Raw genomic sequence first — 11,218 nt, forward strand, 5'->3', positions numbered from 1 at the left:
TTGGCACCGACCATGTGCGCATTTCCTCACGATTTTTTCATTCATCGTACGAGTGTCTGTATTATGCACATGAGATCTGAAAATGTCTCATTGGTACACGCCTCCACCCGGGATCAAACCTGCAGCATTTCGAGTGCTAACGGTCTAACTACTAGGCAACGGATGCTCCCGCCAGGATCGATCTTTGTATCCTCCTTGAAAATCCGGGGCGGGTCACTAGTTGTATATATTTTATAATGCAAGTTACAAACAAACAACATCTAGTGTTACATACAAACGAGTTAAAATATTCAAATTATTAAATAACAATAATTAAGAATTATTAATAATAAAGTAATTAATTCAAGTTGTTGATACTGTGAAATACTTGCCTGACGTACGGCGGTCACAGGTCGCGTTAGGTAATGGGAAAGTGTATATAATTATATATTATATCGATATCATAGTAGATAATATATATCGCCCGGTTACCACCGCTGACAGATCGTTAAGTGACCACCTGACGATGCACAAATTGTTGCCCAATCGAGTCTATCTTCTTTAAGATAATTATATCCATACTAATATTTTAAATACGAAAGTATGACTATCTGTCGATCTGTCTGTCTGCCTGTTTCCTCTTCACGCCCAAACCACTGAACCAATGTTGCTGAAATTTGATATAGAGATACTTTGAGCCCCGGGAAACGACATAGGACTCTTTTACCGAAAAAATGTACCTACGGTTTTCGAGCGATAAACGAATTTTGGCGTTTGGTCATCTAGTATAGTCACTGCAATGTATGTACTAATTATTACTGTATGTGTATAACCTCCCTTCTAGTTTTGCATCACTTTTTGTTTTTTTTACTGCATGATTTGTTAAAAATAAAATCATCGTCACGCGCAAATGTTTTTTTAATAAAATTTGTATTTTCATAAATGTATTTGTAAATGTTTTATTGATAATTTTATAAAAACTTATTAAAAAACATTTGCGAGTTTTTATAAAATTTGTATTTTCATAAATACCTATATTTATTTGGAATTACAAAACTGTACTCTCAAAGATTTCCAACAGGGAAAAAAAACAGTATTTGATTTCACGCAGACAGCACCACGGGTAAAAACCAGCATGTTTTTATAAAATATGAGATCTTAAGAGATATTCTAAACCTTAACAGCAAAAATCACAAAACTGTCGCGGGTTTGAGTTGGATTATTGAAAAATACTTAAAAAAAAAACAAAAATCTATCTCCAAAATTAGATTATAATTGAAATTATCTTACATGTTGTGCATTAAAACTTATAGAAATACTGTATTTTAACTGTTAAATCACGTCTGTTAAATCAGCGAAATCGGCAAAATTTCGTATACCTACGGACTCTTAAGATCTCAACGATTTCTATCGTTTTACGTAAAATGTTCATAACAAAATGTAACTTTGTCTCCCTATTTGCCGAATCATGTTCAATGACAACTAATTATATTACATGAAATAAATTAGCATAAATTATGAAGACGTAAAAAATGGTAAAAGCTCAAATATATTGACGCAAATAACGGAGAAATATTTCTGTTTCTATTGCACTTCTAATTTGGTATTACGAAATTTTTACGTTATCTACACTAATATTATAAAGAGGAAAAATTTGTTTGTTTGTTTAGTTGTAATGAATGGGCTCAAAACCTACTGGACCGAATTAAAAAAATTCTTTTACCATTCGAAAGCTACATTATTCACGAATCACGAGTAATATAGGCTAAATATTATTATTATTTTGTGGAGGGAGTCCTGTGTTTTTTAGGGTTAAAAAATACGGTTCCTTAAGATATTTGGGTTTTTCTGACACAAGGTGTAAAAAAATCAACCAGACAATATATTTATTTTGCGTACGCTGCCTAAACTATGAAATATAGAACCATAAAATGTTCTAATTAATTGTAGATCTTATAAATATCTACAAAAAAGTCCGCGACACACTATACCTATCTATGTCGAGTGAGGCACAACAACCATTTTTTATTTAAAAATCTTGATTTTTTGGACTACATTTAAACGCGTTTATTTTACTCACGCTATTAATCACTATGTACAGTTGATGTAGATAATATTTGGTCTTTGAATTATTAAAATTGGACGTTTGGTTTTGAAGTTTTTTTCTTTCTGCTACACGGCCCGTTGCAAAGTGGGCGTCACCAAGGACGAAGGAGTTTAGACCTTAGATCTATGGAGTATGACTGGATGAGTAAGGTACTTTGATACCAGCTTATTAATAATAATTCATACTTCTTAACGCGAGCAAAGCCGCGGGCAAAAGTTATGAGAAATATTTTTATTATCAAACTTTATTTAGATTTGATCTATCGAAGAATTAAATAAATTTTAAGAAACTATTTTTCCTTATGATAATTGTTTTATTATTAATTGATTAAATGTTTGTTCCGCTCATAAATTTTAAAATTTTAATAATTTAGACATTTCTATTATAGTCATAACGTTTTTATGCTTGTCGATAACAGACAAGTGTTATTTATTTAAATAATTATGTATATTATTGTTAGCTAAAAATAATATTCTTAATGATTAAAACATATTTTCTTATTCTCTTTTTAGTATTTATAGCGTTTTTGGCGCTTGAAATACCCCTTTTAATATGTTCATACAAAAGACATCAACGCGCTCAAATGTGGTAATAGGTATCATAATATAATACTAGACATTCCGCGTGGCTTCGCTCTTGTAAATTAGGAATTTAACAGACAAATTACCCCACCAAAATAGCCTACACTTGGTCTAATTTTTATCTGTACCAAATAACATAAAATTGCTCCAGCAGTTCGTGAGATAGGTAAGCCCTTTCAAATAATTTTCCCAGTTTTTTTACACATTTTCCCCTGTTTCTTCGCTCCTTTTAATTTTAGCATGAATTTATATAGTTTATAAGCTTCCTCGATAAATGAGCTATCTGAAACTGAAAGAATTTTTCAAATCGGACCAGTAGTTCCTGAGATTAGCGCGTTCAAACAATCAAACAAATACTTCAGCTTCATAATTTTAAGTATAGATTTTTTTATCAATTGATATAAACTTGAATATGCAATATACATTGCAGTTATGTTATGATTATAATGAAATAGTTAATGTAAAAAATCAACATTCACAGCACGCCTAACACCTTTGGTTGCATAGTTGCGCCCCCCAGAGAGACATAACGATGATCTGTCAATAGGAACATATTGAATCGATCTACTCAAGTTATTGCAGCTATTAATATGATACTAGCTATTTAACCGAGCTTTGCTCAATATTCGATAAAACACGAACAAAAATATGACATTTTCTAGAAATGATTCCTAGCTAGATCGATTTATCGCCCCGAAACCCCCTATATACTAAATTTCATGAAAATCGTTGGAACTTGGAGCTGATTCCGAGATTCCAATTATAAATCTTATATCTTTAAACGAGCAATTCTATATAATTGGAATCTCGGAATCGGCTCCAACGATTTTCATGAAGTTTAGTATATAGGGGGTTTCGGGGCGATAAATCGATCTAGCTAGGAATCATTTTTAGAAAATGTCATTATATTCGTGTTTTATCGAATACCGAGCAAAGCTCGGTCAAATAGCTAGTATATATATATATATACAAGAATTGCTCGTTTAAAGATATAAGACTAGATCATAATTATTATTTTATTAGAAAATGGATGACGCCCGCAACTCCGTTGCGCCAGAATTCGTTTATCGCGCGGTAACCGTATATCTTTCCGCGATAAAAACATCCTTTGTCCTTTCCCGGGATTCATTGTATCTCCATATCAAATTTCATCAAAATCGGTTCAGTGGTTTAAGCGTAAAGAGGTAACAGACAGAAATACATACTTTCGAATTTTTAATATTAGTACTAGATGATTCCCGCAACTCCGTTGCGTGAAAATTCGTTTCCGGAACCGTACATTTTTCCGGGATAAAAAGTATCCTATGTCCTTTCCCGGGACTCAAAGTATCTCCTTTTTGGTATGGGCCAAATTTCACCAAAATCAGTTAAGCGGTTTGGGCGAGAAGAGGTAACAGACAGACAGACAGACACACACACTTTCGCATTTATAATATTAGTTAAGTAATTAGTATGGAAGTATGGATTTAGATGAGAAAAAATAATAGCTTCATTTAAATAATTATGTTTTATTGGATCATGTAATTATAGCTATTAAAATAAATCTAGATAATATTTTAGTAATTATAATTACAGTCTGTAAATCAAAAGAAAAAATTAAGTTCTTCACTTAACTAATTATGATTTATTGGATCATCAAGTGGTAATTTGTAGAACTTTTTCGCCATAACCGAGCTTTAACCTTGATATAGTTAAGCTCACTTTCTGTCGTTGCTTAATCGTCCGTTAATATTTACATTTTGAGCAACGAGTAAGTTGCAAATATGTTTATGCAAATTCTAACTGAGATTTTGAATATTTTAAGATAACGAGTACAATGTTAAGACATCTTAGTTTACGATGCAATAAATGTTAAAACTTCTCACAATAATATGTACGTAGCGTAAGTAAAAAAAAAATATTTCAATAGAGAATAAACAAAATGAGAAGAATATTATTGAGTACGAAATATTAATATATTAATAAAAACATAATTTAAGAAGGTTGTAATATCAAATGGTCTTTAAAGGTGCTCCCTCACCGGGAGCATTCACGTGTAATGTAACATTATAGATTCGACTTTGAGCATTACATTACAATACTACCTCCCTGACTGACGAACATTCACGTGTAATGTAACATTATAGATTCGACTTTGAGCATTACATTACAATTCTACCTCCCTGACCAACGAGCATTCGCATGTAATGTAACATTCGACTTCGAGCATTACCATAGCTAGTTGATTACAAGTTGTATCAAGATATTACACACTGTATCATTACAAGGTGCGCATTGTAATGCTCGGATCACCTCCTTTACTGATGTACTCGTAATACTCGACTCTGTAACGTTACATATGGTCGTGGGATACACATATACGTGGGAGAGCCATGCTTCGGCACGAATGGGCTGGCTCGACCGGAGAAATACCACGTTCTCACAGAAAACCGGTGTGAAACAGCGCTTGCGCTGTGTTTCGCCGAGTGAGTGAGTTTACCGGAGGCCAATTCCCTTCCCTATCCTCCCCTATGCCCTTCCCTTCCCATCCATACCCTCCCCTATTACCCTATTCCCTCTTAAAAGGCCGGCAACGCACCTGCAGCTCTTCTGATGCTGCGAGTGTCCATGGGCGACGGAAGTTGCTTTCCATCAGGTGACCCGTTTGCTCGTTTGCCCCCTTCTTTCATAAAAAAAAAAACATGACAAACGAATGCTCCCGGGAGGGAGCACCTTAAGATTAAGAAGAAGGAATTCTAAACTATCATGTACATGTAGTAGATATAAATGATAATTTTATGATATAACCGTATAATGTATATTTCCTAACATATAATAATAATCTTTTATAGTAAAAGGTAGTATCTCCCTTCAATTCCATTAATATGATAGGGACGTAACTCATCTCGATCATCATAATAAGTGTGGTTGATCGATGGATCATTGCGCCATAGATCTCACGGCGATCTCGTCTCGTTACTGTTCATTAAGGCCCAGTAGTCCCTAAAATTAGCAGGTCGATGTCTGTCAGTACGAATATCGACGTGAAGGACATTAAAATAACATTAATATCAGCGCGCCTCGTACAGTCATGGCGGTTACGCGCTCGCCGCGTGCCTTGATAATAGAAAATAGGAGTAAAAACCTTTTGTTTTTAGTATTACACAAATCAAATATATTAAATCGTTTACGTTAGGTTACGACACATATACTACACTAGATGTCCCGCGCGGCTTCGCCCGCGTAAATTAGGAATATTACGGAAACCGTACATTTTCCGATAAAAAATAGCTCTTATGTCCCTACTCCCTTCACTTGGTCTCCTCTATATCTGTGCCAAATATTGCCATAAAAATTGCTCCAGTAGTTCGTAATTTCTAATATTATTTCCCCTGTTTTTCCCATATTTTCCTGAGTTTCTTCGTTTTGTATTATTCGTATTAGTATTAGCCTATAGTCTTACTCAATAAATGAGCTATCTAACACTGAAACAAACTGAGATTAACGCGTTCAAGCAAACATTCTCTTCAGGTTTATAATATTAGGAAGGTATAGATTTTTTTAAATTATCGTTTGACAAACTCGAGTCTCGATCTAAAAGACTATGAAAAGTACCAATGACAGGCTCATTATAGGCTCATAAGTCATAACCATGGGACGATGTATGGTTTAATATGGTAGTGATGATGATGATGATGATGAATGTAATTTGCATAGTAGCATATGCTTTCCGTTCTTAAAACAACGCCGAAACTCCCAAACTTGTATCTATAAAGAATCAGGAGTTCTCTCAGCACCTTCCGAACCACGGTATACCAGGTATACCTCGGTGCAAAATCTTACTTGTTGGTAGGATATGCTTAGAATACTTCTCACGAAACCGAAGTCACCACATGTTTCCCAATAAATTTTGAGGAGTTCCCTCGATTACTTATAGATCCTTCATCAGATCACCACTTTTGTTAATATAATAGCAAATTCGAATAATACCCTATATACCAAAAGATTTTTTTTTTAATCGGTTAACAAATGGCGGAGTAATCGTTGAACATAAGAAAACAAACATAACACCTCCCCCAGTTTGAAAGTCGGTTAAAATTGTAGCCTATGTGTTATTCTGATGTATAAGCTATATTGTTGTAAAGTTTCATTAAAATCCGTTCAGTAGTTTCTGCGTGGAAGAGTAACAAACATCCATACATCCACACATCCATACATCCAAACAAACTTTCGCCTTTATAATATTAGTAGGATTTTTGTTTTTTCTAGAAAGTGTGTAATTTAGTCATAAAATGATTTAATTATGAAAAACAGTCATCTTTGAGATTTTTTTCTATCGAGCAGAATTTTTCAAATTTAAAAAACCCATTTTACGTAGTTGCAACAACCACAGCGCCTTAATCCCACGTTACTTCACCGTATTATGTACGTTATGTAGTAGCAAGGTCGTACGTTACACCTGTATGTTATATGGAAAATATTGTGTTAGATATACTATGTGAGATGTTACCTGCTGTTTCGACATAGACTATTATGGTGGAAATTCAACCATAATAATTATTATCTAAATTATATGTAATATTATGAAGAGTTTGTTTGTTTGACCGATTTTTATGTCATATTTTGGTATACATATAAAGTGGACTATGAGAAAAGGCATCGATGTCACCATAAAGTGTTAAATAATTCTTTAAAAGAAGATTGCTCCATATTCTATTTGATTTTATTGCATCTCAGTCCAACAATTTTCCAGGCATTATAAGTTTATTATATCAATATAATTAATTAATTAATAATAAATTGACTGCACGTCTCGGATTGAATGTTAAATTATGTTCAGATCATTGAGCAACTTACTTGTTTCAAGAGGAAATTGAATTTAATGTTTTACGTAACATCCCATGTGAAGCCATCATAAGCGTTTAAACCATGCTTCTAAAATTAATATTTTTTAATTCAATACTCTCTACGTACAAACAAAATATATTTTTTAATTTTTTTAAATTTTATTTAGGAAAATAAACAGTACAAGTTTATATATTATAAAATTTTTAGAAGATTAGAATAGACCATTTACATATTTTCACATTTATGATTTTAAGAAAAACAAACCTTAAATGATGTCAAAGCGCTATATTTTAATTTTTATACTTAAATGATCCTAAACTATTAATATTCTTAGGTTCTTAAGTTAGGTTAATATTACCAGATTACAGCTATGCCCATCTCTATAGGACGTCGAAAAGCCTTGGAAATACTTAGAGATATAGCATCACTATGAAACGACAATAGGACGCTGTTAAGCGTTTGTGTATCATCCCACAAAAAAAATATGTATAAAGTTATGACTGCAGTCATTTTGCTTAGATCATTTAGAAAAGTACTGCATTCATAATTCAACAAATAAAAATGTAGGTTAAAAGTGCCGGTCAACCGTTGGTTGGTAGCGGACGACATGAAGCAACAGCAGACGACGTGTCGACGCGACACGTCATTTCTATGTATTACTATGAATGTGTCGCTAGCTTCGTGTCGCTAGCTGCGCAGGGTATTTTATAGAAATATATACAAACCAGTAGCGTCGCGACGACACGTCGTCTGCTGCAACTTCATAAAGTCTGCTTCCAACTTGTATCTTAACAGCGACCAATTTATCCTAGGTTTTCGTACGTCTTACAGTTTTCAGAAAATCGTCTAGGCCGAGATTCAGTTAGACGACTGGCCAGATAAGCCTAGACAGTAGACTACTAAATATTTCAGGGCCTGTAGACAAGTGGCAAAGCGCTAACGCTAACGCTAGCGCTACAAAATGTATGCGATATGACATAAGTTATCGCTTCGTTAGCGAATACTAATGTCAAATCCATACATTTTATAGCGCGAGCGTTAGCGTTAGCGTTTTGCCACTTGTCTACGGGGGCTGAACGATTAACGGCCGTTCCCAATATTTGATCTATCTCTGGTTTTGCCCTACTAGAGATAGGGATAGCTCAAATTAGACATTAGAGACATATATTTTATGTCAATTGTGATTGTGCCCTATCTCTAGTAGGGCAAAACCAGAGATAGATCAAATATTGGGAACGGCCGTAAGACTTTCAATCAACGTCATTCATTGTGTTCATAACAAAGATGAAAGACCACTAGATAACAATTAAAAAACACGGTAATGTTATTAACATTATGTAATTTGAGATCTACACACATTAACATACAGTTAGATAATATTCTCATTAGAAACGTCTTATTTTTAATCGTCATTGCTTTATAAAGTTATTAAATTGTCTATTCACGATTAAGAAATAGTTTTTGTTGGAGCTAGTTTATTGATTTCTTTTAAATAAAAAGCGAATTAAACATCTAGAGCGTCGTAAGACGTAAACATGCCCTTTACTAATCAATACTAAATGACAATGAATCAATACTGGATGACACATCCATATTCTTACTTGCATACTAATATTATAAAAATAACACGCGAGCGAAAAACTTTGGATCCGTTTGACGAAAAATGCGGAAACGTAGGTGAATGAAATTTTGCACAGTTATAGTTTATTTGGTGTATGAGTGCATCAAGCTAATATTATTTTGAAATTATGCTTTTATAAAAACATTACACACACTACAATGTGCACACTACCATCTTATTGAATGACAAGCCTGTGCAATGTACATACGAATTATACTCTTTTGTTGATGGTTGAAGTCTGCTGTCAAAATGGATTGTTTTTTTTTTATTAAATCTGAAATAGTCAATACTTTAAATGGGGACCCAAAAGAAGAAGATAATTAATTTTAAGGTCAAATTTCGACCATTGGGCGATCTCTAGTATTATAAAATATACGAAAGTGTGTTTGTCTGTTACTTATTCACACACAAGCCGCTGAATCGATTTCGCTGGGTACGAAGAAAATGACACAGGATGCTTTTGATCCCGAAAAAATGTACGGTTCCCGCGCGATAATCGAATATTGGAGTAACGGAGTTGTGGCCCTTCACTAGTATTACAATAAACCCTCCATGGGTTTATTGTTCGTTCGCTTCCCTCCACGTCATTGTGGCGCCACATAATATTATAAAGAGGAAAGATTTGATTTTTTGTTCGTTTGAAATGAATAGGCTCTGAAAGTACTGGACGGATTTGAAAAATTCTTTCACCGTTCGAAAACTACATTATCCACAAGTAACATAGGCTAAATTTTATTCTGGAAAAAACAAGTAACATATCTGCGTTTTTCACTGTATCGCACAATCTGTGAAGCCTGCGGATGATGACTGCGTCATCGTTGTTAGTGTCGGAGTCTGTGGATGGACCCGGGAACCATTTTGGTGATCGATCTTTCCTGGGTAGGCTTTTTGCAGCGGTAACCGACATCCACGAGGGCGAATGCGAGTCATAATTTATTCAAACTCACAAGAAAAACAAACTACCTGTAGTTTGTTTTTCTTGTGAGTTTGAAAACTTATAAGAGCTAACCTCTGGATCTACGGAACCATTTAAAAAATATTTTATTAATATGAAGCCCACATGTTTGTCACTGTTTTATTTCATAATATTATGCTATCGCCCATTTGAATGTAACTTATAAAATTAGTATTTAGTACGTGGGATCAGCTTGGTATTAAACAATAACTTATCAGTGTTACTTCAAATCAATAGCCAATAATGATATAGTATTAGTCACTATAATAATAAAATACAATAGTCAGTTTTGTTATCTTTGAACTGCATCTGTGTTTAAATATTTGGCAATAGGTCGAAATATATACCATAAATCACGATCTTTTTCTACTAATCTAACATTACTATCTTTTTAAATATGAACTCATGACATTTGCAGCTAAAAATGATGAAATTCGATGATATTTGTAATTAATTATATTTTGTTCCGGGTTTGTTTTGCAATTGCATCTATGCAACAGTAACTTACAGAAATAATAAGATTTATATTGTTTATAATCGTTTATCACATCAAAGCAAATCAAATCAAAGATCACCATAATATTATGACTGTTTTAATCGTCAAATTATACATTAATTTAATAAAACAAATAGAAGATAATTTTATTGCCTTTTCTGCAGAGATTGATAATGAATAACTATTTTCTTATAATTGCATATTTTGAAAGCGTAAGGCTTTAAAATGTTTTTTAAAGCCTTACGCTATAAAAATATATTATGTTTTTTTCAGTTATGAAATACGTACTTTTACGTAACAAAAGCACGTCAGGTATATAAAATATATTTATGTTGATGTATTTATATGATAATAATATTATTAATTCAGTGTCCCATCCAGGCTAAGGCTGGTATAAATAGTCAGTAGGTACTCAGGATGCGTCTCGGTGTCAAGACACGGTTCAGGCTCTGTGATTGGTAGGCTGTCAAAATTTGGACCAATCACAGAGCCGAACCGCGTCTTGAGACCGGGTCGCATCTTAAGTTCTGACTATTTATACAGGCCTAAGACCCCCATATACAGAGAGACCGATCGTTTCAGGTGACTGGACTCATTTTGAGTATTCCCATGTGTATTCACAGTCAGGTTGGCCTGAGATTAGTCCGACCTC

Source organism: Aricia agestis, chromosome 16, assembly GCF_905147365.1.
Source record: "Aricia agestis chromosome 16, ilAriAges1.1, whole genome shotgun sequence".
Lineage (NCBI taxonomy): Eukaryota > Metazoa > Arthropoda > Insecta > Lepidoptera > Lycaenidae > Aricia > Aricia agestis.